At 51.1% G+C, this 15,497-nt stretch overlaps 1 long non-coding RNA gene across 3 annotated transcripts in view; it reads right to left on the bottom strand.

Moving 5' to 3' along the window:
* LOC112924678 (uncharacterized) overlaps nt 1–15,467 on the bottom strand; it is a 31,791-nt gene extending 16,324 nt beyond the window's left edge. For 2 of the 3 annotated variants that reach the window (XR_011996036.1, XR_011996037.1), the window contains exons 1-4: nt 13,983–14,315; nt 12,416–12,509; nt 11,941–12,093; nt 9,221–9,489 (exon numbers count right to left, since the gene is read on the bottom strand). This is a non-coding gene — a long non-coding RNA (uncharacterized lncRNA). Of the gene's footprint in view, nt 1–9,220; nt 9,490–11,940; nt 12,094–12,415; nt 12,510–13,982; nt 14,316–15,284 lie in introns of those variants that run through there. The other variant, XR_011996038.1, reaches the window with a different exon arrangement.
* Between the last annotated feature and the right edge of the window lie 30 nt (nt 15,468–15,497).

Below are 15,497 nucleotides of genomic sequence, written 5' to 3'. Positions count from 1 at the left end.
ACCTACTTCATTCTTTTTAATGGTGCACCATATTCCACTGTACTCCATACAGTGGAATGTATGGTACTCCATACACTCCATTCCACTGTACTCCATATTCCACTGTACTCCAATATGTACACCATATTCCACTGCCTATGGTTGTTTAATCAATTTCCTACTCATGTACCTTTAGGCTATTTCCTTGTTTGTTTATTAGTCTGTTTGCTGACTGTTACACATAATGCCTTAATGAACAAACCTCTGTGCATCTGTGCAGGTACATCAACAGGATCAGCAGGAAAAGTTCCTAGTTGTGAATCTCATTGTCTAGCCCCCAAGCCCCTTTCCCTGAATCACCCTGCTCTTCACTAAAGGAGATTCAGGAAGACTGTATTTGCCTCAGTCAAGACCCTCCCCAACACATGGATCTTTACATCTCCTCTCCCTGACAAGAAGTCAGGCCAGGGACCCAGAGGGCAGACAGCTTGCCTCCTGGTGCTGTTCCTGTGGACTCCTCCATTCCTCTTGGCCTGTCTCAGCCACTGCAGACTTTGGACCTTGTTGTTTATCTAGACTCACAGTGTCTCCTGCTCCTTCCTCGTCCTTGTCCTGCCTACTTGGGTGCCTGGTACCTGTGGGCTCCTCCCCATTTTCAAGGACACCCTGGGTCTTAGACTTGGCTCCATGGTCTCTGCTTACTCTTCTTGACGCTGACTCCTGCTCCGCGTGTCCCGCCTCCGTGACGTTCATTTTGTCCTTCTTGTAAAAAGTGACTTCCCAGCCCCACCCCTTGGCTGATCTTGGTCCTGTGCCTTTGAAGGGGATCAGAATATGCCACCCTAAACTATACTACTTTGGCAGAACGATTATTTTGGAGTGAAGGTAACAGAAAAAGCTACCACAGGAAGCAGGAAGGGCTCTCTGCTCTCCAGCTATCTGCCTGAACACAGGGCATAAATTCCCCTTGTGAAGATGTCCTAGGCTTCTCTTGTACCAGGATTGGGGGAGCAACCCTAACGGCAGAGGTGGAGATGGTACTAAGGCAACTCTGCATAAGCAAACCTTACTAAATAACTCTCTGCCATTGGTTCCCCCATATAGTTACCTCCCACAATTTACTGCTTCCTAGAAGAAGCCCCCTCATCTTTCTCTTGGCTCTTTCCTACAATATAATGCCTTTTGTTAAAATGGTACATAAGCCCCCAAGTCTAACCACTTCTTTGGGTTTTCACTTTTCTGTGAAACCCTTGTGTACATAAAATTAAAAACAAAATCTGTATGCTTTTTCTCCTATTAAGCTGTCCTTTGTCAGTTTAATTTGCACACTCCACTCATGAACCGAAGAAGGTTGAGGAAGCTTTTCTTCCCCTACACGGTCCATGCTCCATTCTCAACCACAACCCTGTGCTAAACCAAGGGCACAGAGAGGGCTTACTTGATTGAGCACACCCTCACGTACTCTCTACCTTCTAGCCAGGTGATCTTTTAAAATGAATATTTTTATGGCATCTCAACTTAGAGAAAACCCAACCACCACTCCACCTGCCTCTCCCTCCCCATGGCAACTCCTGCAACTATGGGGGGCTACAAGCTGCCCCTTCCTCAGTTCTGGTCCTTTCTCAATTCATGGCTTTGGATGTGCTGCTCTGTCTGCTGAACACATTCTGCACCATCTCTGCAAGGCTCAGCTTCCTCCCTGTTAAAGGTAGATAGCACTTCCTCTGCCAGTTCTTCATGTTTCCCCCACCAGACTGCAACTGATTTTCCTTGGAGGAATTACCTGCCCCCCACCCCCAATATGGTGTCAAACAACACGCCCCACCTTCCCAAAGGTTGTGGCAAAATCCAGCCAATCAGACTCTCCCCTCTGGAATTTGACCCCTGACAGTCTGGCATTTGAATTTTCAACAATAACAAAACAGTTGGAGCAGATTTATTTCATAGGTGGTGCCCTGAAGGGAATGCCCCTTAGCAGTTGTTCTTTGGACAACCTGTCCCCTTTGCTGCCCGCCCCACTCTCCTCTCACTCCTGCCCATCCCTTTCCCTTCCCTTCTTCTTTTTTTTTTAATATTTTATTTATTTATTCACGAGAGACACAGAGAGAGAGAGAGAGAGAGAGGCAGAGACACAGGCAGAGGGAGAAGCAGGCTCCCTGCAGGGAGCCCGATGTGGGACTTGATCCTGGGTCCCCAGGATCACGCCCTGGGCCTAAGGCAGGCACCAAATTGCTGAGCCACCCAGGGATCTCCCCCCCCACCCCCACCCCCGTCCCTTCTTTACACCCTCTCCTTCTCCTACCCTTCTAGGAGTTCTCCCTTCCTTCCCCCAGCCTCCCTTGCTCATCAATCTTGCTGGATGAATTTCTGTTCTTTGCACTCAGAGAACCTGCCTACACTCTCCACCACCTCCCTCCTCTCCTCTGGATCGCCCCTGCTCCTCCTCATTTATCCAGCACCTTCTATAAATATTTGATGAAGGAATTAACAAAGGCTAATAATGAACATGTGGCACTTTTCAAGGGGGGAGAGGCTTACTGAAAGAATGGGAGTGAGACCTTTCAAGAAAAGCACAAACAGCATAACTATTAATTGCATCATAAACTTTTGGCTTCGTTTATGCTGCCTCCTTGGGCATAGACACGTGGCTTCTAGGAACTGTCTGGGAGGGCTGAATGAAGCTCTGTACCCTAAATTCCTCTGCACTGAAACACCACATCGAACCACCCTCACCTCCGTGGGTGATAATCTGTGGTGAAAATATGGGATTATTTGTCTTCTGATGAAAGGGAATTTTTACTTGATGAGGAAGTGGGACTCAACTTTCTAATAATTTTCTAAATGCTGGAGACCATCTGTTTCACCTCTTGACCTCATGTGTTATTAAACTGAGTCTTTTCTCTTTCCAACAATGATGTTTTGCTGCACTCCAGTGATCAGCAGGGAGATGTGGAGGGTGAGCCCTGACTTGCACTTGCCAGGCAGGAGGGATATAGGCACATCCCAGGAAACCTAAGGTGTCCATCCTCAGACTCCGGGAGGGCCACCGAGTCCCAGGGCCCAGCATGCAGTAGGAGCTCCATAAATATGTACCTGGTGACTGGATCTAGTTTCTGGTGTTTTTGTTAGAAGGCTAAGGTTGCAACAAAGCAAATTCTTCTTGTTTCAGACATAAACCAGAATGACGGGATTCAGAGTTGGAAGATTATCTCCTCCAAGTGTCCATCTGAAGATGAATTCCCTCTAGATCCTTTTAGCTATTTACAGCTCTGGATTTGGGCCATTTTTCCTTATGTTAAGCCAATGACCATATTGCAAGTGAAGACAAAGTGAGTCTACACTCTAACATGTGGTCACTCCTCAAATATTTGGAAGCATTCTTTTCTTTTCTCTGGGACCACCCCCCAAATCCTTCTCCTAAAAAAATCTTAACCCCAACTGACTCATTGTTTCAACTACCACTCCAGCTCCTTTACTGAAGACCCCTCGATCTTCAAAACTGGGGTCTCCAGGGCTGAGTCCTGGCCATTCTTCCCAGATCATTTTAAAGGTTCTTCTGTCTCACTCATGCCCATGACTTTAAACATCTTCAGTCAGCTCATGTTTTCCAGATTCATACCTGTGGCCCTGACACCTGGTCCCCACGCCAGACCCACATCTTCAGTCAGCTCTTTGGCCCCTCCCTTGTATGTCCCGCCACCTTACACTCCACGTGCTCCCACCCGGACCCTCTCTCAGTGAGCAGCACCCCCTTTGCCAGCTGCTCAATGCAAACCTGGGACATCTGCTGCTTTCTTCCTTTTCCCTCCTCTCTTCAATTCCATTTAATCACCAAAGCTTACTGCTTGTATCTCCACAGCTTCTCAAATCCCTCCCACTCTCTACCTCCCCTGCCATCACTCTAGTGAAAGAATTTCTCATTTGATTGGTTATAGGAACCTCCTCTCACTCTGGGCAAAAAAACTTGAAAAACTCTTTGATGACTTCCCATGGGACCTAGAATAAGATAAAAATATGAGCCACCATCCCTGACTCTTCACCTTCATTCTCTAAGTCTACTCTGTGATCACAACTGTCTACGCTCTGGCCCTATTTTGACTCCCTGGGAAAACCAACAACTTTCTACCACGGGGCCTTTGCATAAGCTATCTGGGTTCCCTCTTCTCAGCAATGTTGTTTCCTGCTTCCCTGAGCTCTCTGGTGCTTTCTCATAACACCTAGAATAATTTGTCATCTAACAAGAAATTTGTTTTGAATATTTACTCATATATTTTTGTTGTATGCCTGTCCTCACAATTAGATTCTAAATTCCATGTAGGCAGGAATCTGGTCAGTTATCTTTCTCCCATGTCATTCCCAATACCTAGGAAAGCTCTTGGCACACATTAGGTGCTTGATAAATATTTGCAGAGTGAACATGCTGATGATTCAAGCATACATTTCCTGCCTGTCTTTCCCCTGCTGGCCCATGGGCCTAAGCAGTTCTAACTACTCAAAACCCACCTCATTATGTCTCTCCTCAATCTGTTTCTCCCTGTGTAAGCTAGGTTTCAGTGAAAAGTCCCATGGTCCCGGGGGACACCATCACCACCATACCCAGAGTCAAGCCAAGCCTTGTTGCCTCCCTAATAACTTGTATTTTTGTACCAAATTTTCTGCCCTTACCACTCTGAAGGTTTTGTTCAACCTTCAGACCTCACACCCAGTTGCCTTTGTAGCTTCTGAGGTTGGGACACCCTCCTTCCGCACCCTGCCAGCCAAGCACCATTCCTAACTTCCCCATAAAAACATCACTCCATTCTTTGTTCCTGGTTGGGGAGATATCTCTCTGCCCCACTCACCCTCTCACCAAGAGAGTCAGTTCCCCTGACTAGTGTGTTTGGGAGACCGGACTGAGCCCCTTTCCATGCCAGCCATGCCCTGCTCCTTGGTGCCTACAGCTTCCTAGCTTAGGGAAGAATTGTCAGGTCCACTTGGCTAGGAAACCAGCAAGGCCAGGTCATGTTCTGGGATATTCTCTTTGTTCAGGGACAAAAATGATGCTTTAGTCTCCACCTGCTTACTCCTTGTCCCAAGTGCACCATGCCGGTGCCTAACCCCTGGAACAGTGAACATTAAATGGAGGATAAAAGGTATGGCACTTAGAAAAGCGTCTGGCACAGAAGTTCTTAGAAATATTAGGAAAAAAAAAAAAGAAATATTAGAAAAGATAAACTTGATGGGGAAGGGCCTTATTACCAGCCCCAGTAAACCTCAACAGACCCACCAAGCCCTGGCTCCAGGGACTCACACATGAAGCCAGGGGAGGTGTTCATCCAAAGTAAAGCTGTGCACTCGTGTGGGAGGGAAAGAACAGCACTTCATGAGCCAGCCCCAGACCACACCACAGTCCCTCAAACCAGAGTGGTGCTGCTGAGAACCGGGTGCCCAGTCTCTGCGGGGGCTGCTTTCATTTCCTGCCGCCTGCAACCCACTTATTCTGCACTGAGGGCCAATGCGGGCTGGGGCAGTGACTCAAAGCCTTGTCATCTTCTGATGAGCTTCCTCTTTTTCCCCCTCCTCTTTCCCCTTCTTCTCCTTCCTCTTCTTCCCCTGCCTCCCCCTCCTTCTCTTCCTCTACCTTCTCCTCCTTGTCCTCTTTCTCCCCCACCTCCCAACAAGATCCCAGACCTGCAGGGTCTACCTCTGAATGATTCCTAAATTGTCACCTCCTCCCACTGCTCCTGCTCATTTACTTCTCTGGACGATTTATTCCTAATTCCCAGCTGCATGGCTCCCAACCATCCCTCCCCCACTCTGCAGCCAGAGGCCTCCTTGCTCTTGTCATCCCCAACTTGGAAACCCCTTGACAGCTCCCACTGCTCACAGAATAAAGTCCAGACATGTCCCTCATCAGCTTGTTTTTTCAGCTCCTGGTCTTCTTAGCCCCATCAAGCACCCCCGGGGGCACACACGGGAGCCTTCTTTCCCTTCCCCCACAGGCTGCGACGTCTCGACTTATACTGTCCTATTTACCTTTCACCAGGACAGATTCTCAGTTTAAAATAGTAGGACTGACTGGCTAATTTAGACAGAAAGACAGTTTTGAAATGGTATCGCATAGGGCAGTAACCAGTAGGAAGGCTCAGAACCAGATAAAAGGGCCAGGATGCTGCACACATTGTGCAGGCTCATTTTCTGGGTCCCATGGTCACATGAGGTGTAACCAGAGCTGGGGAAGAGTATGCGGGACCTCTCTATGATCACTATAATTGTGGATCTGCACTCACGTCGACATTAAAAGTTTGAATGGAAGAAAGACAAACCAGGCAGGCATAGGGCAGGGATGCTGGCTACAGGGGACAGGCCCATGCCCTGCAAGCCTCTTACTATGCGGGAACGATGTTGTTGCCTGTAGGATTCCTGCAGATTCAATCTCTCCACAGCTCTGGCTTCCACATGTGCCGTTCGAGAGCATCCGATCAGGTCTCAGATCCATGCCCCAGCTTCAAGCGAGGAGAGAGTCTCGTCCCCTGACACTTCTGTCCAGGCAAGTGAAGTCTGTTCCCACTAAGGCTCCCAGTAAGGCTGCTGAAATCACTGATAGGAAGCCAAAGAACAGGGCACAGTCCTCCTCAGGGACAGACAGTCTACGGGTCCCCTAGCCTGGAGAGTTTGCCTATCTTTATCACAGCAGCACCACCTGGGTCACCATTCACTCAGCAAATATTAACAAGCACCTACCTGGGCCAGCCACGCAGGGGGTGCTGCAGATTGCAAAGCAAGCAGGAGTCCTGTGCTCAGAGGCCTGGCCTCTCGTCCCGCAGGTTTCCTCCCTAAAGGATATGGGAAGGAGGAATCCCTCGGCTTCCCCTGGCTCCAGGCAGCGCTGTGCCTTTGTCTGCTGTGCGCCCCAGGTGTCCTGCCCTAATCATTTTCCATTTCCCTTTCCATGGTGCTGTGCATTCCTGAGGTTATTCTCAGAGGTCCCTATCTTGTATTTGCCTGTGGGTAGTTAACCTTCGTTTTCTTTTTAGCTACCTGTTCTTTAAACATCTCAGTTTCCCTCAGAACCATGTCCACCGTTATGTCCATTTCCCCCTCTTTGGAAAGAAAGTCATTTGTAATGACACGGTTGGAAGTACTCTGAACTGACCTCCCCTTTTGAGATGCAATTCTTAGAATCACAAGACTTTTCAACCAGAGATTTGAGATCTTCCACTCTGATAATCAAAATATGCGCTAACTCTGTGTTATCTTTCTAGGATAGTGCGAACCCTAAAATCACATAGTTGGCTACTTCCAGATTTCTATTATGTTGATTTGGCTAACAGTCCCCCTATATGGCGGTCGTTCCTGGGAGTAGATCTTCTAAGGCATGAAATTGTTAATAAATCAAGAATTTGTCAGAAGCTTCACCATCTAGTTTACACATAGTAGCAAAAATGGCCTTCTTAAAACATGAAGTAGATCACACCATCCCCCTGTTGAATACCCTCAAAGCCTCTGCTCTTATCACCAAGTTCATCCCATACCACTCCTACTGTGTTCTTTCCACTCTTTGAGTAGCTCTAATTGTCCTCTGCCCCAGGACCTTTGCACCTGCTGTGTCCTCTCTCCTTTGCTTAGCTAGCTTCTTCTCTTCCTTTAGGTCTCAGGGTGGATTTCACAACCTGCAGGAGGTTTCCTCTGATTACCCTCCCCCCCTTAAGCCCCTCTCAGTTAGATCAACTTACAGTTTACAGTATTTCTTAGGCTGTTACCTTGTTTGGTTTCGGTTCTGGCTTTTGCTTGCTTACTGCCATTGGAAGGCCAGGGACTATGACATCTATCTCCTTTACCACTGTGTCCTCAGCACCTATCCCAGTGCCTGGCCAATAACCGATGCTCCGTAAACTTGGGTGAAGGGGAGGGGTGTAGGTGAAAGAATCTGATTTTTGTTAAGAGGCTTCCAGTGGATGTCTCACTTTTACACTGCTCTCTGCCCATTTGTGGAGCTCCCTCAGAGACGGGATGGAATTTCTCCTGGGTCCAGGTGGCCTACTGTATGCTGTGATGACACCAACTTCTGTCCTCTCATCTTTTTTTTTTTTTGTCCTCTCATTTTTACCTTTCCTTTTCTAAATGCATCCAGCCTTACAATCCAGTAGGAAGGAGGAAGCAGGGACGTCATCTCACATCCCTCAGACTTGCAGCCAGATGTCTCCGTTTTGGAGGGAGCGCTGCCTACTTCATTCTCTGAGATCCTGCTTCCGGGCCACAAGTACACTTCTGCCCGTCCTAACTGTTCCCTCAGTGAATCACTGGGTACTTCCTGGCCTCCTATTCTTTTTCCATCACCCCACTGTCCTCCACAGCAACCCAGATCACTGAGTCTTGGGGGCTTTTCCTCCCTCCTCTGCAACATCCAGCTTACAGTGTGTTCAGTATGCAGCCAGTCCTTGGGCAAACACATTCTGTCTCCAGCCCGTGCATTCCGCTTCCAGCTAAGAGCCTCTGTATCCTGGTGTCTTAAGACATGCAAGATCCAGGGAGTCAAAATTCAAATAGCCGATCATTCATCGCTCTTATTTTCTCTTTCAACTACTTCACATCAGAAGGAAGAGGCTGGGAAGCCTTTCCACTGTCTCCTTTGGGGCTGGGCCAGGGACGCCAGTCTCCTGAGGGTGCTGCTAGGTGGCCAATGCAGCAGCTGGGTAGGGGGCTGGGGTCTTCCAGGGAAGACCACACATCTCCCATGGCCATGTCAGGTCCAGCGGGCCCTGCCACTCCCCTTCGCTGGGAGTACCCCACCCCGGTGACTCATCCCTCTCTCCCAGACAATTTCCCGGCTTCTCCGGAAGACATGGTTTCTCCCTGGGCCTCTATGGGGCTTTCCCACCCCAGCCCGATTTGACTCGGGTTTTGACTCCTTGAACTATCCTATTGTTCTGTGAGCCCATGTGACCCGGCCCTGCTCTCTGCAAAAGGCCCAGGTGCCACATTGCACCTGCTCATACCTTCCCCGAGGCCCAGCCAGCAGCTAGGCTTTCTTCTCTGTTCCATGTCCCAGACTCCTGCTTTCTTTGCTTTTGTCCTGGATTTAGAGGGATCGACTGCTTGCTTCCTCCTTCCTACTGGATTGTAAGGCTGGATGCATTTAGAAACGGAAGCCTGAGGTCAGGACCACCTCTGCCCCATTCAGCCCCCAAACCCCAGCACCAAGCATGGTTCCTGCACAGTGTAGGTGCTCCGATCTTTATCAAGTGAATGAAGACACTACCTTAGGGAACTCTTTGTCCTACTGGGGAAGCCAACAACTTGTCCTGAACGGCTTCGTCTTCTCTCTGGGCTTGATAATCAGTTTGCATTTGCTGCTGCTCTTATCCAGAAGGATGCACACGGCTTGTTTCCCTTCCCTGGGACTGTTATCTTGGCGTCTGGGATGGGAACAGAATCCCCAGAGGGGTTCTGATCATCCACAGCTGTGAGGTGATACATGCGAAGTATGTTCTTGCTGCTTGGCATGGCGAATACAGGCAGGTACCATGACTACAACAGTCAGGAGGAAGAGGAAGAGGAGGAGGATGACAAAGGTGAGGGTGATGACCAAGGTGATGATGCGGACCCTCCCTGGCTTACTGCTGAGCTGAACTGTGTCTATTTCCCAGGCTCTGGTTCATCCCCACCTCATCCTGAGGAAGTGTGAAGCCACTTCCTTCTCATACTTTCATATCTTCTCCTACCTAGGATCCGGAATAAAGGCTTGGCTTCTATCAGCAAATGATGACCAATCAGCATAGCCAGTGAGAGTAGCCAGGCAGTGAATCACCTGACACATGGGAAGAAAACCTTCCAAGGAAGAAAAGCATTCACATTTCTTTTGTATTAGATTGTAAAGCTCTGTAGTCAGGAGCTCTTAGGTCTTTGTCTCCACATTCCAGAAATGGATATTCTTAGGGTTCTGGGGAAGGATACAGATACGTCTAGAAAGAATTTACAAATGGTTCCACGCAACAATAATAAATTGGATGTTTCTTTCCCCAAATTATTTATCATATAATAAAATCTTATGGATGAGATTAAACTATAGAACTACCCATCTTAATGAATCTAATTAGAAAATATTGTAGGAGGGCAGCCCCGGTGGCTCAGCGGTTTGGCGCCGCCTGCAACCTGTGGTGTGATCCTGGGGACCCGGGATTGAGTCCCACATCGGGCTCCCTGCATGGAGCCTGCTTCTCCCTCTGCCTGTGTCTCTGCCTCTTTCTCTCTGTGTCTATGAATAAATAAATAAAATCTTAAAAAAAAAAAAAAGAAAATATTGTAGGGGAGGAAATAACCGTCCTCTTCCCTCTTAGGTTCTATGCCTTGGGTCTGTGAACTAGGGTGACAGAAGCCAGATTAGCAGGAAATAGGCATACAAATTTTATTCAACATAATACTTTAATTTTCATGGGGGCAGATGCCTTCATAGAAAAGAAATGAAGACTTGAAGAAGCAGTTAAACTTGGGGAGCTTACAGACCATTTAACAAAGAGGGATAAAATGTGGAGAAGCAACAAGACAAAGGAGCAGGTGTGTGGGCTTCTAGGGATGGTGAATGTGGGAGATAAACATACAGGGGAAACTAATGAAAACAAGGGTTATTTAGTAAGATTTTCTTTGTGGAGACTCATGCCAGCACCATCCCCATCTCTGGTGATGTATGTTGTTCTTCCCTTCCTGGTATGGGGGAGTGGGGAACATCTTCAAAGGGAAATACAGACTGTACTTTCAGGCAGATAGCAGGAGGGCAGCAGAATGCATTTCCTGTGTCTGCTTTTTCTCCTTTGCCTTCAGCTCAAAATAATCCTCAGGCAAGTAACGTATTTGGGGGTGGCATATTTTATTCTCCTTTAATATTTTAAAAGAAATTTAGAGGCACCTGGGTGGCTCAGCGGTTGAATGTCTGCCTTCAGCTCAGGGCGTGATCCCCGGGTCCCGGGATCGAGTCCTACATCAGGCGTCCTGCATGGAGCCTGCTTCTCCCTCTATGTTTCTCTCTCTCTGTGTCTCTCATAAATAAATAAATAAAATCTTAAAAAAGAAATTTAATTATATTATCCTCAAAACTATATAGAAAGCCAAAGGAGAGGAAAATAGAATCTTGCCCCCTGGAAAACATGAGATTTATTCAGGAAACAGAGAAAGATCATTTAAATCAACACCAAGTTACTAACATACAAAGAAGGGCTACTAAAATAAGGGCAGGTATGCTTTCCTCTCACAAATTAAATGTTTTCCTTTTTTTAAAATTTTTATTTATTTATGATAGTCACACACAGAGAGAGAGAGAAGCAGAGACATAGGCAGAGGGAGAAGCAGGCTCCATGCACCGGGAGCCCGACGTGGGACTCGATCCCGGGTCTCCAGGATCGTGCCCTGGGCCAAAGGCAGGCACTAAACCGCTGCGCCACCCAGGGATCCCCAAATGTTTTCCTTTTGATCTTTCTTGTGCAGCAAGATTTTTTAAAATAATGTATATGTAAATGATTATACGCTTCAAACTAGCGACGTTGAAATAGATTATGGTGGATGTGACTCATTATTTAGAAGAGGGTAAATCATGCAAGAGGAAGAGTATCTTGTTTGTAGGTTTCCTAAAAAGCTTAGTCTTAGTATGTGAAGGGAAGGGGACGGGGTTCCCTGACCTTCCAGGAGCCTGCACCACATCACAACTGGGCTCAGCCACCAGGGGAGGATGCCTGAGCTTCTGCCAACTTGAGCACTAATGTCCAGGCCTGCCTTCCCCTCTTGAATTATGCATAACGCTGAAGCTAAGGGAGTTATTGCTTTGGGCAGAGACGAACTCCAGATCTAGGCACCTTCTGAAGACATTCATTCATTTCAGTGGAGGCAAAGACTGACACTCATTCATGTCCATGACTGAGATGACTGATGCTACTTAGAATCTTTCCTCCAGAAAGCCCAATGTTCTACAAAATTACATTTTAAACATACTCTTTGGGACTCCTGGGTAGCTCAGCGGTTGCGTGTCTGCCTTCAGCTCAGGGCGTGATCCCGGCGTCCAGGATCAAGTTCCGCATCAAGCTCCTTGTGGGGAGCCTGCTTCCCCCTCTGCCTGTGTCTCTGCTTCTCTCTCTCTCTCTGTGTCTATCATGAATGAATAAATAAAATCTTTAAAAATAAAATAAACATACTCTTTCCATATCTCAAAATATGAAGGTAAGAAAACGGAATTAATTTCATTATATATATGAACAAAATCATGGGAGACCATACAGTTAAATATGAGAGCTATATTTACTGTAACATTAAAAGCAGTTTTTTGCTGAGCGGAGCTTTATAATTTTCAGAACTATTTGCTAACTAGCTCTTTAAATGAACAAAGCATCAAGGAACGAAATCAAGAGAAGAAAGCATTGTTTTAAGTAGCCCAAAGTTCAACTCAGGTTTTAGAACACGTGTTGCCTACCTTGTTGAGGATGGGTCAATGTCTTACATCTTGACCAACTGCCCATAAGGAGGAAGATTTAGTAAGTACTTAGTTGAATGTAGTAGCTATTCTCCTGTAGGGTAGAAATTAGGAAGAGTAATCACCCAAAGCAAGCAATCTGCGAGTCCCTGTGGTCTCCCAGGCAGGGGGCATGAGAGGTGCCCAGCCTGAAGGTGGTCCTGGTGGGAGCTCTCTTGGCTTCTACAGGAGGCCAGTGTAGGCAGTAAGTGTTTTCTGCCTCAGTGCTCTCTTTGAAGGGCTCTTGCCCTTTGCACACCCATCCATCTAAGGAAAAACAAAACACACAGAGGGTGCCCCAAGGCTGCTCACCCGGAAATGGGGGTCCCTCCCATCACCAGGAGCTGCAGAATCTCTGCCTGGGACCACAGGTCTGCAAAACCTCCATTCCCACCCACAGACCCATTTTCTGGAGAGTAAAAGCAAAATCAAACAAAAGAGCATTATACTCTGATCTTTTCTTTTTGAACTCTACTGCTGGGGTTTTATAGTTTAGAGCTGAATAAGGGTGACTTCAGCCAAATCAGGCTTGTTTCAGAATAAATGTAAAATAAATTCAAATGGCCCTGACTCACGAGAGATAATGGACTGTCTAGCTGCTCTGGGCAAATGTAAAAGAATCAATATGGGGTTTATTCAGCTCTGAGTTGTGCCTCAAAGTCCAGAGCCCCCCAAATTACCTTGAAAGGCTCCATCAGGCCTGAGCAGGCCAGTTATATGGTGGAGGTGTCTGAGGGCTCAAGTCCAAATCTAGAGTTTTTGCCTGAACTGTCTTTCAGGACTCCAAGCTCACACCCTCCCTGGGCAACCCCTGGGAAATTTCTGTAAGTCACGGTGATTAATACATGGATGGGGCCGACAAGCGGCGGCTTTGAAACCCATTCTTATGTCACATCTCGTCTTTTTCCTGTCTCTAAAATGGCTTTTTCCTGGGCAGACAGCAAGGCCCGTCCAATGTCAGGGTGGAGAAGGAGCAGTTCCTTGCAGGGCGCCCTCCCGCCCTCCCACCGTTCCCCGCTACTGGGGGTAACTGGGAGCCACTTCGTAAGCTTCTCTATTCGATCTGTCAAGTGGGGATCCAGGCTGCCGCCCTGAGCCCCAAGAAACAGGACAAGCTTAAGAGGAGGAGTATGAGCTTTAGGATGAATCAGCTCAGTCTTTCCTCAGTCTGATACCGCTCCAAGCTCAGAGGCACATCGCCCACGGGGGCGAGGCTGGGCTGCTCCTGCACCTGGAGCGGCGGCCCGGGGTGGGGTGGGGGGGCTGTTAGGGGCCAGAGTGACCCCAGCGGCCGTGCGGGGCCTCTCCGCCCTGCTCGGGGTCTCCAGCACCCCCAAGGCCCGCACTGGTCAGCCCTCTTCTGGCCCCCAGGCCTCCCCAGGTCACGAACAGTCCTGGAAGGGCCAGGGTCGGGGACAGGGGGGCCGGGGTCGGGGGCAGGGGGGCCGGGGTCGGGGCAGGGGGGCCGGGGTCGGGGGCACAGGGCCGGGCTCACTGCCGCTCCGCCGCCGCCCAGACTGGCACTTACGGAAGCTCAAGTTCAGGAGTTGAGTAAAAATAAACACGGGCTATAAATAAGCCGGTAAATTTCTTCAAGGCACAAGCGCGACAAGGAGAAGGTGCCACCGCACAAGTGCTCACTTGAAAAATTCTCGACGTGTAAAAATAACTTTGATAACCGCGCGAAGACGCCGGGCTCAGGAAAGAATGGGCCCGGCGCCCCCGACCGCTTCCCGGACCCAGGCGGCCGGTGGGCCCCGAGGAGGCGAGCGGGCAGGGGGGAGGGGCGGAGAGGGAGGGGGGCTGAGGGGGAGGGGAGGAGTGAGAGGGAGGGGCTGGAGCCGGCTGGGGGGTGCAGGGCGGGGGGCGCGGAGAGGGAGGGGGCTGGGGCCGGCTGGGGGGGTGCAGGGTGGGGGCGCGGAGAGGGAGGGGGCTGGGGCCGGCTTAGGGGTGCAGGGCAGGGGGGCGCGGAGAGGGAGGGGGCTGGGGCCGGCTGGAAGGGTGCGGGGGGGGGGGGGGCCGGAGAGGGAGGGGGCTGGGGCCGGCTTAGGGGCAGGGGGCCGGCTGGGAGGGTGCGGGGGGGGGGGCGGAGAGGGAGGGGGCTGGGGCCAGCTGGGAGTTGCGGGGGCGGGGGGGAGGGGGCTGGGGCCAGCTGGGAGTTGCGGGGCGGGGGGGAGGGGGCTGGGGCCAGCTGGGAGTTGCGGGGGGGGGGGGAGGGGGCGGAGAGGGAGGGGGCTGGGGCCGGCTGGGAGTTGCGGGTGGGGGGGGAGGGGGCGGAGAGGGAGGGGGCTGGGGCCGGCTGGGGGTTGGGGGGGGAACGGAGAGGGAGGGGGCCGGAGCCGGCTGGGAGGGTGCAGGGTGGGGGGCGCGGGGCGGGGGTGAGGGCGGAGAGGGAGGGGGCTGGGGCCGGCTGGGAGTTGCGGGGGGGAGGGGGGGCTGGGGCCGGCTGGGGGGGCGCGGGACGAGGGAGGGGGCTGGGGCCAGCTGGGGGTTGCGGGGGGGGGGGCGGGGAGGGAGGGGGCTGGGGCCAGCTGGGGGTTGCGGGGGGGGGGGGGGCGGGGAGGGAGGGGGCTGGGGCCGGCTGGAGGGGGCAGAGGGGGGGCGAAGAGGGAGGGGGCTGGGGCCGGCTGGGGGGGCGCGGGGCGGGCGTGGGGGCGGAGAGGGAGGGGGCTGGGGCCGGCTGGGGGAACGCGGGGCAGGTCCAGGAGGCGGGGGGGAAGGGGGAAGCGGGGGGGCCGGAGGGGGTCGCGGCGGCGGGTCGCGGCGGCGGCGGGGGGCGGGGCCGGCGGGGGCGGGGCGGGGCGGGGGCGGGGCCGCCCGACTGACTCACCGCAGGGCTGCGCCTTAAAAGGGCCAGCGCTTCCGGGGGCGGGAGGGGGAAGGGCATGGACAGGGGCGAAGTGGCCCCAACCTCCGCCTTCTCTGCGGTCCGTCTGAAGCGTGGCCCCCCTTCCACCCCAAGGCGGACCCCTGCCTGATCCATAGTTCACCCCGGTTGGGCTCCTCCCCCTTGCCTCCCTCTCCTCCTCCCCCCGCCCTCTCC

This window comes from Vulpes vulpes, chromosome 12 (assembly GCF_048418805.1).
Source record: "Vulpes vulpes isolate BD-2025 chromosome 12, VulVul3, whole genome shotgun sequence".
Taxonomy (NCBI): domain Eukaryota; kingdom Metazoa; phylum Chordata; class Mammalia; order Carnivora; family Canidae; genus Vulpes; species Vulpes vulpes.
Note: the sequence above shows the minus strand (reverse complement) of the source record. Positions and strands in the feature narration are given on the sequence as shown.